This window comes from Abramis brama, assembly GCF_963993115.1.
Source record: "Abramis brama genome assembly, chromosome: 17".
NCBI classification, from domain to species: Eukaryota; Metazoa; Chordata; class Actinopteri; order Cypriniformes; family Leuciscidae; genus Abramis; species Abramis brama.
Genome location: NC_139979.1, coordinates 18,297,103 through 18,312,853, shown reverse-complemented (window position 1 = coordinate 18,312,853; position 15,751 = coordinate 18,297,103). Strand labels below are relative to the sequence as shown.

At 41.7% G+C, this 15,751-nt stretch overlaps 1 protein-coding gene across 2 annotated transcripts in view; it reads right to left on the bottom strand.

Annotated features, from left to right (window-relative positions):
• The window catches only part of LOC311067366 (cell adhesion molecule 2-like), a 117,429-nt gene that overhangs the window by 88,072 nt on the left and 13,606 nt on the right, over positions 1–15,751 (bottom strand). The window lies entirely within an intron of this gene.

Here is a 15,751-nt window from a genome sequence, read left to right as displayed (position 1 = left end):
TACAACCTTGAGCCGAAATACTTGTCAAACTGACCTATAAAAAAACTGTCAAACCTGTTACATTTCTTAAGGCATACTTATGTCTGAGAAAACAGACATGTTGCCCCCAAAGACTCTCACAGTAATACAAAAATATAGCAGTAACAGACAAAGAAACTTATAGAAGTGCAAATTGTGTCAAAATTGTGTGTAAATGCAGCTAGTTCTTTTAGCTGTCCATTGCTATAAAATTCACTGACAGTTAAAGTTATATTTTAATTGTTTTATTTAAAAAAAGATGCATAGAAAAAGCATTTTCATAGTAATACTAAGCCATTCATGAATTTAGCGATAAAATACATACTAATAGTTTCAGCTATGAATGTCTAATAATGTCTTCAAATTTCTAATTATTGTATCAGTGTAATCTATGTCATGCTATGACTGTCTCTTACAAAACAAATTTCAGTCACAGTCTGTCTGGTATGATAAAAAGAAAAGAAAAGAAAAAAGATTGATAAAGTATATTAAAAACTTTGCAACTACATGTCAACTAATTCTCATTATAGTATTAGTAGACTGTCTGCTTAATATCTGCTAACTCTTTATTGTGACGGTCCTCCAACAGACATTCTACTGACTATAAGTAACTTTCCAACTACATGTCAACTTATTCTAACCCTAACCCTACCAGTCTATTAATACTCTACTAACACTCTAATGAGAGTTAGTAGACATAGGTGCAACGTTACTTATAGCCAACAGAATGTGTTAAAGGGACCATCAAAATAAAGTGAAACCAAAATCTTTAAGTTCAGATATGATATCATAATAATAATAAAAAACATTACACAGAGTATTTACAATTTTTTTATATCATTAATATCAATTTATATACCTTTAATATCAATTGCAACAGATGGCTAAATTACTAAATTAGGACTTTATCAAAGACTTATAAAAAAAAAAAAAAAACTGATTCGATTAAATCATCATACATCTGATCTCATTTGCATGCAGAAGCTTCTGTTTGTTCACACCAACTGTTGGAAGATAGTTCAAAAATTAATTTTAAGTAAATGTATTATTTGAATCATGTGCACATTTGCAGATGTGTGCATACTCCATTTATATATGCAGCCATGTTATGAAGTGAGTTAAAAGTTTACAAAAATGGCTATGCCAGCTACAGCATATCTTGTGATGTGGTTTACAAAATTACACCAGTCATCATGTGTTGCAGTAACTTACAGGTGGTCGAGAATAGAACGGGACATCAAACCCTGCAAGAGAAAGACTTTTATTTAATCCACTTCATACAAGTAAATTGTACATATTTTGTAAGGACTTATAATCATATATGAATATCACTTACCTCCTGAAATTTCAGAATAAGATACAGAAGACCAGCAGTCCAATTCAACTACAAGATATAAATATATGTAGTAAGTACTGATCAACTTCTATATTTGTATTTACGCACTGGTCAGTTTATAACTGGTCAGTTTATAACTGTGTATAAAATTATTGTAATGGTGTATTACAATATACACATAAAATGTAAGGTGTGTTCGGGTTCTCTTCTTTCCAATAAGCCATTATATTTTTTAAACCATGTGGTTAAAGAACAATTCAACAGTGTTCAACTTTTCAGGACCCCAGTTGTGGACTTACTTTGGCTGTTACTTTTGCTCTTTCCTTTTTTGAAGTAAAGAATCACACAGACAATCAGTGTTATGAGGACACACAGAGACACTACTGAGACCATCACTACTGCTATCAGATTAGTTGTTACTGCTGCAGGACTGTCAGATTGGGTTGGAGCATCTGTGATCGTTAGAGAAAAGATAAATCAGTCAGTTTAATTGGGTTATTTTTTGATCACACACATAGGCATTTGTCTTGCCTGTGGCTAACAATATTGTGGAAAGTTAATTGGTTAAATAATTGCAAAACCCACAAACAGTCATATAGGGTAAACAATAGTAATGATTTATGAAAAAAAATACAAAAAATGGAGATAAAAGGTTTCCACCCGACATAGCATAGTTTAGCTTAAAATCTTAACTGTGAATATTTGTCAGAGAGTCTGCATTGAGACTTTAGGGTTAGAAATATTGCATTGAAAACACACCTTTCACGACCAGCTTCACCTCATAGCATTTTTCACTCACTCTGCACTGATACCATAATACATCAGTGTTTACTGCATCCCTTATAAGCAGAGATCCATTCCCTAGTATTCTCGCTCTCTCATACAGAGGCTTCGGGTCTCTCTCTGTGCTTTTTGAGGGCTTGTATGGAGGGCGATATTGGTCTATATCTGTTGATTGGTGACCATGAAAGATTTTCCAAGTTACTTGATCAGTTCTGTATTGTAGAGGATGTTCAGAGCATGGCAGCAACACTGAAGAGTCTGGAGTCGCATGGACAGAATCCAAAGTTTTACACTCTGAAACCAGAGAAACATATTTATTACAACAGGTTTCCTGGGGATTATTAGCTTGTTTTAGAAATTAGCATTCTCACCTTTGACCCTCAGGTTAAAAAGAGTTGCATTAAGGCAGTCCCAATCTTTGTAGACTTGACATTCATAACGACCTTGATCGGATAAACTGATGTTTTTCAGGTAAAGTGTAACATTTCCAGCATCATTTCTCACAGACCATCTCTGATGCTCTAATGCTGGAGAGTTGTCTGAATACTTTAGGATGTGTTGAACCGGGTCGGTTCTGCGTAGTTCCACTGTCAGAGACTCCAGCGGGTGGGTTGTGGTTAGGCAAGAAATAGACATATTGTCGCCCTGAATATAGTTTATGTTCAACCGATGGACTTGCTCGCAGGGTCTCTGTGTCGCCACTGAAAGAAAATAAAGAGCAAAACAAGACATAATGAGAGAGCCGAGACGTACTGAGAGAGCCGAGATATGGAAACCACAGCGTTTACAGTAATAAACACTAGCACACTGTTCACCAACTGGTTCTACCTCTAAATGTATATTAATACATTGTATGAAATGAGAACCAAAACATTCACAACCCAATGAACTACCATCAGTATTTCCTGAAATTATCCTTTTGAAAGTTAGTGTACAAAAATATAAAATTCATAAATAGACTTTGGATATTTGTTAATTTGTCCCATTTGTTAATGTTAGTTAATGCATTAACTAACATCAACTAACAATGAGCAATATTTGTTACAGTTTTTCAACTTTGTTAACGTTAGTTAATAAAAATACAAATGTTTATTGTTAGTTCATGTTAGCTCAGGTCCAATGAATAATATTAAAAGATACAGTACAACTTTTGATTTCAAGAATGTGTTTGTAAATGTTGAAATTAATTAACTAAAATTAACTTATTAAATCAAATTAATATTATTAATAAATGATGTATTGTTTATTGTTATAGTTCATGTTAACTGCGTAAGTAAACTAATGTTAACTAATGGAACCTTTTTGTAAAGTGTTACTTATACATTTTCTAAAAATGTATTTTCTGGAGTTATGCAGTTTAATCTTTGCACACCAACGTTTATTAAAACTGTCCATCATGATGGACTCAGTTACACATTTTCTTGCTTTAAGAAGGGAAATGTTTACATATTTTTATACAAAAAAAGTTAACAGCAATTTCCAAATTTAACGTTCACTATGTAAAACATGAATGACAACATGTAGGTCATTATTACGGCAATATTTATTCTATAAAGCTGCTTTGAAACAATGTCCACCGTGAAAAGTGCTATATAAATAAAACACACTTGACTTGACACTGATCATATGCATGTTACACCTACGCCACAATTACTCACACAAAGTACACTGATATCATGCATATCTTTTGTTTGTATGTTGGTTAAAGGAATTTGATTTAATGGCACTTACCTTTGCATTCTAATAAAGCTGCTATTAGAATTAGAACAAATAGAATTTGGAAATATGACGGCTGAAAATTCCCCATCATATACAGATGCTCACTGCAGGACAGCTGAACTCTGTATGAGCAAAGGAAACATCACTTCACTATAGCAGAGTTGTTTTCAGTTACTCTGAATTTTATGCGGAAGTAAACAAGATCTACTAATGTGCTCATTTAGAGGCCTTTAGTGAGATTTTGTATATGATGGGGGAAAGTTGTGTCATATTTGCAACTTTTAAATCTTTTAGTTGCAGCTCTAGAAAGCTGTTATTAAAGCTGCTATTAGAAGACATAGATGTTGGAAACATGAAGAGTGAAAAAACGGCATTGCATTGACAGTTTAAAGAAGCTCACTGAAAAACGACTGAATATGAGCACAAACCACAAGACTTTTTATCTTCACATAGTTGTTTTCAAAAAGTCCAAAGTAGGAAATGGGATTGTGCAATGTCAGAGACATGCAAATTTGCACACATTTCAAATCACAATCAATTTGCTACAATATTTTGTTATTTTAAAACAATATAATAGTGCAAATAATTAATTCAACAATTAAATATATAAATTACGGTACATAATATTTAAAATGTTTGAGTACTGTTGCTGTAAGGTTCATATTTGTGTGTTCAGTCCAGTAGCAGCATTACCACTTAAGGACAGACATTTTGAAGATCCAGAATCCGATGCTAAATTGTACCATTTGTCTATACGTCTATGACATGCATCAACTGTATGTATAAAATACAAGTACAACTGTGCTATCGAAACTATCAAAGTACTGAATTTATTTTTGATAAAAAAAGGTTTTACTTTAAAAAACTTTAATGTGATCAATAGGCCGACTTGATACATTTTTTTTACAAATACATCAAAATACATAGGCTATACATAAATCATTCTCATTTACTTTGTAACTAGAAAAATAATTATTAGATATACTTTACAAGTGGTGTTCCATTCTCATTTTAGCCTGTCGGTTAACAATGAACAATTTTGGAGGAAAGGGAACTGGTTATGCTTTCATCTGAAAAATATATAGTATTCAAATATTCAAGTACTTTATTGTCATTGTGTAGCACAACTAAATTACTCTTGTGACAACCCCAAAGGTGCATTTAAAAATAAAAAAAAAATTCAAAAAAAAGCAACACAAGTAGTTAACAATACACATAATAAAATACAATAGTTGAATAAATACAAGATAAAATATTTTATAAAAATGAATAATTAGCATAACAATACAACCAATTAAACAAAAAAATAACTAAACGAGCCAATGCAGATTGGCATGAGAGATTGGCATCTGATGCACCGCCCCACAGCGCAGGTATAAGTAATGTTACGACCCCTTGACTCAAGGAGTAGCAACATGAATGGGGAGGCCAAACACGTAATCAAATTTGAAACAAGTATTTAATCAAGAAAACAGACATAACTACATAAAACAAAAAATAAAATATAAAGATGCAAAAACACAACTACATCAAGCCTTGGACTGGAGAGCGTGAGAAAGCCAGCATCTTATAAGCAGCATGGTTAATCACCGTCAATTCTCCACACCTGGGTCACAGCATTTAACCTGAAGACACAAAAGTGTTACCTAGAGACATCTGCTGGACAAAATAAAATACCACAGCCCCTTGGATCATCACAGTAAGTAAGTAAGTAAAGTTTATTTATAGAGCGCTTTTCACAGATAAAATCACCAAGTGCTTTGCAAGGTGCAACCACATTAATATACAATCAATAAAAATTAAGACATTTAAAAAGCCCAAAATAAAATAGAACCCAGTCAACTAAAAGCTTGTTTAAATAACAGTGTCTTCAGTTGCCTTTTAAAAGAATCGACAGAGTCAGCCACATGGAGGAACAAGGGCAGTGCGTTCCACAGTCCGTTTCAGCGGTGGCCATGATCTCCTAAGAGCTTTCATTTCAGCAAGCATTTTTCAGTCGACGTATCGTGCCTGGAATTCATGCCAGCCGACTCTCACGTTGTCCTGAGACCACTGCCCGGAAATGTGCCCAAGGTTCCCACCACTCCTTTCAAGGACCAGGTGGTGAACCTGCAAGTGCTGCCCTTAGAGGAGGCAGACCCAGCCCTAGATTTGCTCTGCCCCATCTGCGTTTTGCACCTGTACGTGGACCAAATGCAGAGCTTCAGGACCTCAGACCATCTCTTTGTCTGTTACGGAGGCCAGCAGAAGGGTAAGGCTGTCTCCAAGCAGAGGTTAGCTCACTGGATAGTGGATGCTATTGTCTTGGTGTATCAAACCCAAGACGTGCCTTGCCCACTCGGGTTGAGGGTACACTCGACTAGAAGTGTTGCTTCCCTCTGGGCATTGGCACAAGTCGCCTCGCTGGCAGATATATATGTAGAGCTGTGGGCTTGGCAACAAACAACACGTTTGCTAGAATTTTTAGCCTTTGTGTAGAGCTGGTACCTCCCGTGTACTCCAAGTGGCCAGTAGAGCTAGGAACCGGTTCTGTGTCAATACATGTTATCATGGTTTTATTTGGAACAGGCACGATGGTAGTGGATTTGAGGGATGTGAGGGTCTATGTATAAGGAGAGGGCGAGGTTGAAAATGTTTGTAAACACCTCCGCCAGTTGGTCAGCGCAGGCCTGTAGCACATGTCCTTGCACACCATCAGGAGTGTGTATGTAGCACAAGAGGCTATGAGTCTCCTGTCTGTTTGAAGTAAACTGGAAATTGGTTATATTGTCTTTATCAAACCGAGCAAAGAAGCTGTTAAGTTCCTCTGCAAGGTTAGCATTATTGTTGGATGGCATATGCTGTTTTTCATTCTTCTTTATATAGTCCGTGTTTGATCGGATACCTTGCCACATTCGCTGTGGATTGTAATTATTGTTAAAGTTCTCTTCAATCCCCTGTTTGTACTTTTATTTTGCAGACCTGATGCCACTCTTGAGATTTGCTCTGGTAACTTTGTAAGCAGAGATATCTCCTGATTTAAAGGCTATGTCCCTTGCCCTGAGCAGCTTTTTGACTTCATTGTCCGTCCACGGTTTCTTGTTTGGGTACAGTCTGATCTTTTAATCAATAGTGACGTTATCCACACAATAACAAATATATGACAGCAGTAGTTGCATGACAGAAAACACAGTACAGTTGATTAAGAAAGGCTATGCTGTAAGTTTATTATTATTATTATTATTTACTCTTTCTCACCTCTGACTATAACTGTAAAACAGGAACGCAAGTAGGACACATATTTTTTGCATGCATGTTTAGGACTATTAACTGCATGCTCCTTTGTGTTGCCATTGGTATATTACACTATAGTGAATACATTTAGATTTTTTTTATTTATTATTTTATTATTACAGATACCAGCAAACAGCAACGTAGGACAGACACAGTCGAAAAGCTGGCCGGAGATCAGGGCAGGCGGAGAACAATCACAGATAAGTAACAAAGCAGATAGTCCAAAAGGCAGGCGGCAGAGAATCATAAACAGGGAACAGACTGGGTCACAACAGGTAGGCAATACAGAAGTAAACGCTCAGAAATGCAAACCGTAGTAATAGGAAGAGTGGTGGAGAGACAGTTTATATAGGTCCAAGAATGAGCTACTCCTCCTTGAGCTGCCACCTTACCATGGTGGAGGGGTTTGAGTACCCGAATTGACCCTAGGAGCTATGTTATCTGGGGCTATATGCCTCTGGTAGGGTCTCCCAAAGCAAACAGGTCCTAGGTGACGGGTCAGACTAAGAGCAGTTCAAAAACCCATTATGATACCAATAAATTCGAGGACTGTGACTTTGCCCGGCATGGCGCAGCCGGGGCCCCACCCTGGAGTCAGGCACGGGGATCGGGGCTCGTATGTGAGCGCCTGGTGGTCGGGCCTCCCCCCATGGGGTCCGGCCGGGCTCAGCCTGAAGGAGCGACGTGGGGCCGCCCTCCCGTGGACCCACCACCTGCAGGAGGAACCGTAAGGGGCTGGTGCTTAGTGGATCGGGCGGCAGTCGAAGGCGGGGGCCTTGACAACCCGATCCCTGGACACGGAAACTAACTCTAGGGATGTGGAACGTCACCTCTCTGGCGGGGAAGGAGCCTGAGATTGTGCATGAGGTTCAGAGGTTCCGACTAGAGATAGTCGGGATCACCTCCACACACGGCTTGGGCTCTGGACCCACACTCCTTGAGAGAGGATGGACTCTTCACCACTCTGGAGTTGCCCATGGTGAGAGGCAGCGGGCTGGTGTGGGTTTGCTTATAGCCCCCGAGCTCAGCCGCCATGTGTTGGAGTTCACCCCGGTGAACGAGAGGGTCGCTTCCCTGCGCCTTCGGGTCGGAGATAGGTCTCTCACTGTCGTGTGCACCTATGGGCCAAATGGCAGTGCAGAGTACCCGACCTTCTTGGGGTCTCTGGGAGGGGTGCTGGAAAGTGCTCCGACTGGGGACTCCGTCGTTCTACTGGGGGACTTCAACGCCCACGTGGGCAGCGACAGTGACACCTGGAGGGGCGTGATTGGGAGGAACGCCCCCCCCTGATCTGAACCTGAGTGGTGTTCTGTTATTGGACTCCTGTGCTATTTACAGCTTGTCCATAACAAACACCATGTTCAAGCATAAGGGTGTCCATCAGTGCACATAGCACCAGGACACCCTAGGCCGGAGGTCGATGATCGACTTTGTGGTCGTTTCATCTGACCTCTGGCCGTATGTCTTGGACACTCGGGTGAAGAGAGGGGCGGAGCTGTCAACTGATCACCACCTGGTGGTGAGTTGGATCCGATGGCGGGGGAGGAAGCTGGACAGACTCGGCAGACCCAAATATACTGTGAGGGTCTGTTGGGAACGTTTGGCCGAATCCCCTGTCAGCGAGATCTTCAACTTCCACCTCCGGCAGAGCTTCGACCGGATCCCGAGGGAGTCTGGAGATATTGAGTCCGAGTGGACCATGTTCTCCACCTCCACTGTCAACACGGCCACTCGGAGATGTGGCCGTAAAGTCTCCGGTGCCTGTTGAGGCGGCAATCCCCGAACCTGGTGGTGGACACCGGAAGTAAGGGATACCGTAAAGCTGAAGAAGGAGTACTATCGGGCCTGGCTGGCTTGTGGGACTCCTGAGGCAGCTGACGGGTACTGGCAGGCCAAGCAGACTGCAGCCCGGGTGGTTGTGGAGGCAAAAAATCGGGCTTGGGAGGAGTTCGGTGAGGCCATGGAGAAGGACTACCGGTCGGACACGAAGAGATTCTGACAAACCGTCCGGCGCCTCAGGAGGGGGAAGCAGTGCCCTACCAACGCTGTTTACAGTGGAGGTGGGCAGCTGTTGACCTCGACTGGGGATGTCATTGGACAGTGGAAGGAATACTTTGAGAATCTCCTCAATCCCACCGACACGTCTTCCATTGCGGAAGCAGAGGCTGGGGGCTCAGAGGTGGACTCGTCCATCACCCGGGCTGAAGTCACCGAAGTAGTCAAGAAACTCCTCGGTGGCAAGGCACCGGGGGTGGATGAGATCCGCTCCGAGTACCTCAAGTCTCTGGATGTTGTGGGGCTGTCTTGGCTGACACGCCTCTGCAACATCGCGTGGTGGTCGGGGACAGTACCTTTGGACTGGCAGACCGGGGTGGTGGTCCCTCTTTTTAAGAAGGGGAACCGGAGGGTGTGCTCCAACTATAGGGGGATCACACTTCTCACTCTCCCCGGGGAAGTCTATGCCAGGGTACTGGAGAGGAGAATACGGCCGATAGTAGAACCTCGGATTCAGGAGGAACAGTGCGGTTTTCGTCCTGGTCGTGGAACACTGGACCAGCTCTATATCCTCTCCAGGGTGCTGGAGGGTTCATGGAAGTTTACCCAACCAATCCACATGTGCTTTGTGGATTTGGAGAAGGCATTCGACTGTGTCCCTTGCGGCATCTTGTGGAGGGTGCTCTGGGAGTATGGGGTTCGGGGCCCTTTGCTAAGGGCTATCCGGTCCCTGTACGACCGGAGCAGGAGCTTGGTTCGCATTGCCGGCAGTAAGTCAGACTTGTTCCCGGTGCATGTTGGACTCCGGCAGGGCTGCCCTTTGTCGCAAAGGTTTGCAGCCGGGTGTGAAGCGGCTGGGATGAGAATCAGCGCCTCCAAATCTGAGGCCATGGTTCTCAGTCGGAAAAGGGTGGTTTGCCCGCTTCAGGTTGGTGGAGAGTTCCTGCCTCAAGTGGAGGAGTTCAAGTATCTTGGGGTCTTGTTCACGAGTGAGGGAAGGATGGAACGGGAGATTGACAGACGGATAGGTGCAGCTTCTGCAGTAATGCAGTCGATGTACCAGTCTGTCGTGGTGAAGAAAGAGCTGAGCCGCAAGGCGAAGCTCTCGATTTACCGGTCAATCTACGTTCCTACTCTCACCTATGGTCATGAGCTGTGGGTCATGACCGAAAGGACAAGATCCCGGATACAGGTGGCCGAAATGAGCTTTCTCCGCAGGGTGGCTGGGCAATCCCTTAGAGATAGGGTGAGAAGCTCGGTCACTCAGGAGGAGCTCAGAGTAGAGCCGCTGCTCCTCCACATCGAGAGGGGCCAGCTGAGGTGGCTCGGGCATCTTTTCTGGATGCCACCTGGACGCCTTCCCGGGAAGGTGTTCCGGGCATGTCCCACCGGGAGGAGACCCGGAGAAGACCTAGGACACGCTGGAGGGACTATGTCTCCCGGCTGGCCTGGGAACGCCTCGGTGTCCCCCCGGAAGAGCTGGAGGAAGTGTCTAGGGAGAGGGAAGTCTGGGCATCCCTGCTTAGACTGCTGCCCCCAAGACATGGCCCTGGATAAGCGGAAGAAGATGGATGGATGGAATGAGCTACAACTGAGCAACGTAATCAGTGCCAGGTATGGGGCTGATGGGAAATGTAGTGTGTGAGTGAAAAGTCAGTATTCGGGTGAGGGAGCCCTCTGATGGTCAAAGGAAGGAATCACGGAGTTCGTCTCTGTGACAATATTATTATTTATATAATAAAAATATATTATATTATTAATATATTATAACTATCTAACTTACTTAAAATGCTAACAAAAAACATGCAATCAAAATGTGAACTGAAATTTTTTCCTTTAAAAAATATTGTCTTGAAGAATATACAGTTTCCTTTATACATTTTTTTGCAAAGTAGTAATACTTTTTTTTTTTTTTTTTTTTTTTTTTAATGTAATGTACTGTAAGGCTGGTGCCAAACTGGACCCAGAGAGCCTCAAGACTTTTAACAAAACTACTTTTCTGGAAATTAACATTTGAACTCTCTCTTGCAAAATTAGCATCCTCATCCGGGACACAATCACTCTGAGTAGATCACACCTCAGTATTATCTGATCTGTATTTCATTCCCTTCACTCTATTCCCCACTCTCTTCTCTCCACATGCTGAGATCACCAGAAATTCACCCAAAAATCTATATGGTTTAATGTGAACAATTATCATACAGCACTGTACATGTTTGGTATCATTTGAAATGTCTCAGTGCAACTGATAAAATAGTCTCATTCCCACAGAAATAAACCAAAAGGTAATAAAGGTTTTTAGAGTTTAGAGATAGTTTGTGTAATGTGCCGGAGAAAGCAGGCGGAAGCGAGGATCTAAACGCAAGGTTTTAATGAAATAACACATAGAACAAATAATAAAGAACTTCAGGGATAAAGAAACAAAACCACGAGAATGACAAGACTAGAAGCAACCCTTACATGTACAACAACTGACAAAGTAACAAGTGAAACACAAGGGCTATAAATACACAGGGACCAACAAGCTAAACAAGATGACAAGGGGGTGTGGCTAATTAGAAACACCTGGGGATACTAATAAACTAGAAAAACTACAAAGGACTACAAAACATGACACAGAACAGGAAATAACTAAAGTCCACACAAGACGAGGGAAACACAAGACAGGAATCAGTACAGTTTGCTTACTGTGGAGGGTGTGCCCTTTCTCAGGGTCTTTCTTGCAAATTACCTGCTGCCCCCAATAAGCTGTAAACTACCCAGGTCTGCGATCTTGATTAATGCAAATTTCAATTGCTAGTTCATGCCTCCATTTGGAGGATGTTTTGTCTTGGTCTGTGTATTTAAAGAAATGTTGCAAAAGGCTCAGCACCATTCTGTATTGTTACATTTGAATTTATTCTGATTTACTCTGAAATTATGAATTGTAGTAGATTACATTAAATCTAAGTTAGGGCCATGAGTCCATTAGTCCATGAGGGCTCACTCCACTCTCACACACCCTTGCGAGATTCTGCAATTTCCGGGTGGAACCGGTTTCTTCCCATGTGTTGGGTACAAACAGGTAATGTGCGGGAAGGCTGGCTCAGTGTCTTGCTTTCAGCACCATTTCCCTCTAAGTAGGGAATACGAGCACCTGCTTTACTCTTCAGGTGAGTTCCACACTTGGCGAGCCCTGGATCGAGTTCCTCCAGCATCCTTCGGCAGTCAGATGCGGCAGAGGCGCCTGACGCCAGGCCCAGTACTCGAGTTGCATACCCGATCAGTCAGCCCTTGTACTGGGCTAGATGCCCATATGCTGCGATTCCCTCTTGGTAATCCAATATGTGTATTCTTCCCTGTCGGACTAGGTACGCTTCCTCAGCATTAACAACACTGATGTTGTAGTGTATGCCGTTAGGGACCAAGGGAGGTGATAGAAAGGCATAGGCGTAAACCAAGATAATCCCAAGAGTGTCTTTTGTTAATCCAAATAACAAGAATTGGGGTACTATTTTACAAGTATGTGAATATGGTTATAGAAAAAAAAGAAATAAATAAATGGGAAAAAATATTTACACAAATATTTACAAATGTATAATGTCCTTATTTAAAGAAAACTGAAAGGCAGATTTGTAAATGAAGCGTGTTATGATATTCGTTGATATGAGCACTTATCACCAAACATACACAACAGTGTCTTCATTCCCGTTAGTCTTACCAAAACAACATAACAAATGAAAAAGACCATTAAATTCTTGAAATATAAACTGTATTAATTCCATGGGTGTGGAAATAATTGTAAAAAAACTGTAAAAATTGTATATTGCGCTCACGGGCGTCTGACACACGGACCAGGTGATGATATCACATCTGCATCTCATCGTCACAACTGGTCATGGCTGAAATAAAAATGGGAATAGAGAACCGAAGCACTCTTCCTGTGAAACGACATGTAAAGTGAACAGCGTGATCATCTCCATGGTAAGCCTTGTCCCTTCCATCCCATTGGTATGGAGGACTTTTATTCTGTGGGTTTTTGTGGAGCGAAGGGGTAGGGGTGGCTGCATGAGGGCAGTTGCCAAAAGGGCACGCTACAGCTTACCAGCACCTGCGTCTCCAACACTCGTAACAGCGCTTTCCATTGGGACCCCTATACGAAAGTATCGACCTAACGTCGATTGTGACTGACTGAATGAGAACGTCCCTAAAAGAGGGAATGGAGATGTTACATTGCTCCTGCCACAACCCTGAACCACTGCTGAATGGACGGGATCCCTGTCTCGGATCCTCAGCATAAACTGTAACGAGTGAGTTGTCGGCCAACTTATAAACCGGTATTGCTGGGTAGGAGTGGTTCGGCATGCAAATCTCACTTGCCAATATTCAATGTCCTGTTTTCTTACTACTCAGAGGTGATTGGGGCCCCAGTAAGTCAGTATTGTGAGACCCCAAAACTTCAGTTTCGACGTAACTTTGAATGTGACTGACTGAATGGGAACTTGGGTGTTCGGGTGGGTAACACATTACTTCTGTTATGTAGAATTGTTGTCTACACAATATCTACTGTATTATTTACTTAGATGTTCTAAGTAAAGCATACACTTTAAAAGCATGGCTTAATTCAGTGTTATATTATTTGAGTAAAATGTACTTTGAACTGTAAGTAGAGTCCACTGAAGGCGAGCTTGATGAACCCAAGTGCAGTTTATTGATGTGAAAACAGATACAAACATAGACATGGAAAACTAAACTTGAAACATGACTCGACTTGAAAAGTAACCATGAACATAAACTTAAGCAATAACATGAGCATTCACATGAACTTGACCTAGACATGGACTCACCAAACAGCGGTTTACAGGGGAACAATGGAAACATGAAGGGTTATTTATACAGAAAGACTAATGACTAAAAAGGAACACTTGTGAATAATCAAACAATGAACCAATCACAAAACAGAACAGAGAAACACATGATGCAAAACTGGCCATGCCTGTAAAAAGGGAGAGGATCTGGATAATGGCCTGGACTCTGGAGCGGCGGCAGACCTGGGCCAAGGAGCACTGGTGGACCTGGGCCGTAGAGCACTGGCAGACCTGCATCATGGAGTCGTGGAAGACCTGGACCATGAAGCAGTGGCAGGCCTGGTCTTTGGAGCAGTGTGGGGCCACACCACATCCGCTGGAGCTTGGTACATATAGTCCCCGCAAAAAGAAATCTCCAGGGGAAACTTGTATGGTCATGACATGAAGGGGCTCTGGCGTGGCGGCCATGACGTGAAGGGGCTCAGGCTTGGCATCCATGACGTGAAGAGGCTCTGGCTTGGCAGCCATGGCGTGACAAGTCACAGGCTTGGTGTTCATTGGTATTAAAAAATGTTGGCTGAGCAGCCCTGATGGCCATGACGTGACGAGGCTATGGCATGGCGGCCATGGCATAAGAAGGCTCAGGCGTGATGGCCATGACGTGAACAGGCTCTGGCTTGGCAGGCATGACGTGAGCAGGCTCTGGTGTGGCAGGTACTGTGGGATTGCAGGGCCCCTCATCCAAAATTCCCACAGTAAATGAAGAACCACTCAACTAGAGTGCAAAGTCAATATACTGGGCCAGAGTCCAGTGAGGGGTTTGAATGGGCATTAGATAAGCCAGGTGCTCCTCTAATCCGGCTCCTCATTAAAACCACATGACGCAATCCACAAAACTCCTCCACGTAGTTTTCCATGGGACGATTCCCCTGGCGTAAACGCAGGAGACAATTTGCTGGGTTCATAGTAGACTGTCTAGCTTTCTGTAAGTAGAGTCCACTGACGGTCAGCTTGATGAACCCTAGTGCAATTTATTGATGTGAAAACAAATACAAATGTAAACGTGGAAAACTAAACTTGTAACATGACTCGACTTGAAAAGTAACCATAAACGTAGACTTCAGCATAAACATGAACATTAACATGAACTCGTCCTAGACATGGACTCACCAAACAGCAGTTTATGTGTGTGTGTGTGTGTTTATATGTATGTATGCACATTTATATTCTGACATATTTCTTGCACTTATTTGGAAACAACTGCTATTTCTTTTTTATTTTAGTTAGAAATTAAATGTATTTCATTGGCTTTATACTTTGCCCAATGACAATAAAGTTGAATTGAATTGAACAGTAGAAATAATACTACAATAACTTCAGTCATGATTGAACACAATTCTCTAAGTAGAAGTCTGTTAAATTGTTTATTGCAATAAAAAACAGTTTGGTGTATTGGGTGTAAATGCAACAAATTATTTTAACAGTCTATGGATATAAATTTCTGATTGAAGTTGTATTTAAATTGTTTTATTTGTTAAAACTTTTTTTTAACGAAGTTCCAGATCACATCAGTAAGACACTGTTTGTTTGTTCACTTAATTTTACTTAAGATACATTTTTAAACAAGACACAGTTCAACGCACGCTTTTCAGAGATACTGAAGATAAAAGATGCTGTGCTGACTATATTGGATCCGACAGTAATAGTGTCACTATTGCCTTGTCTGTTACAGATAATTTAATATGTACTCACTTTACTTTCACTTTTACTGAAAATTATTAAAGATGAATATAAGAATGACAGTACGACAAACAATGGTACATTCACTCATCAATTGTTT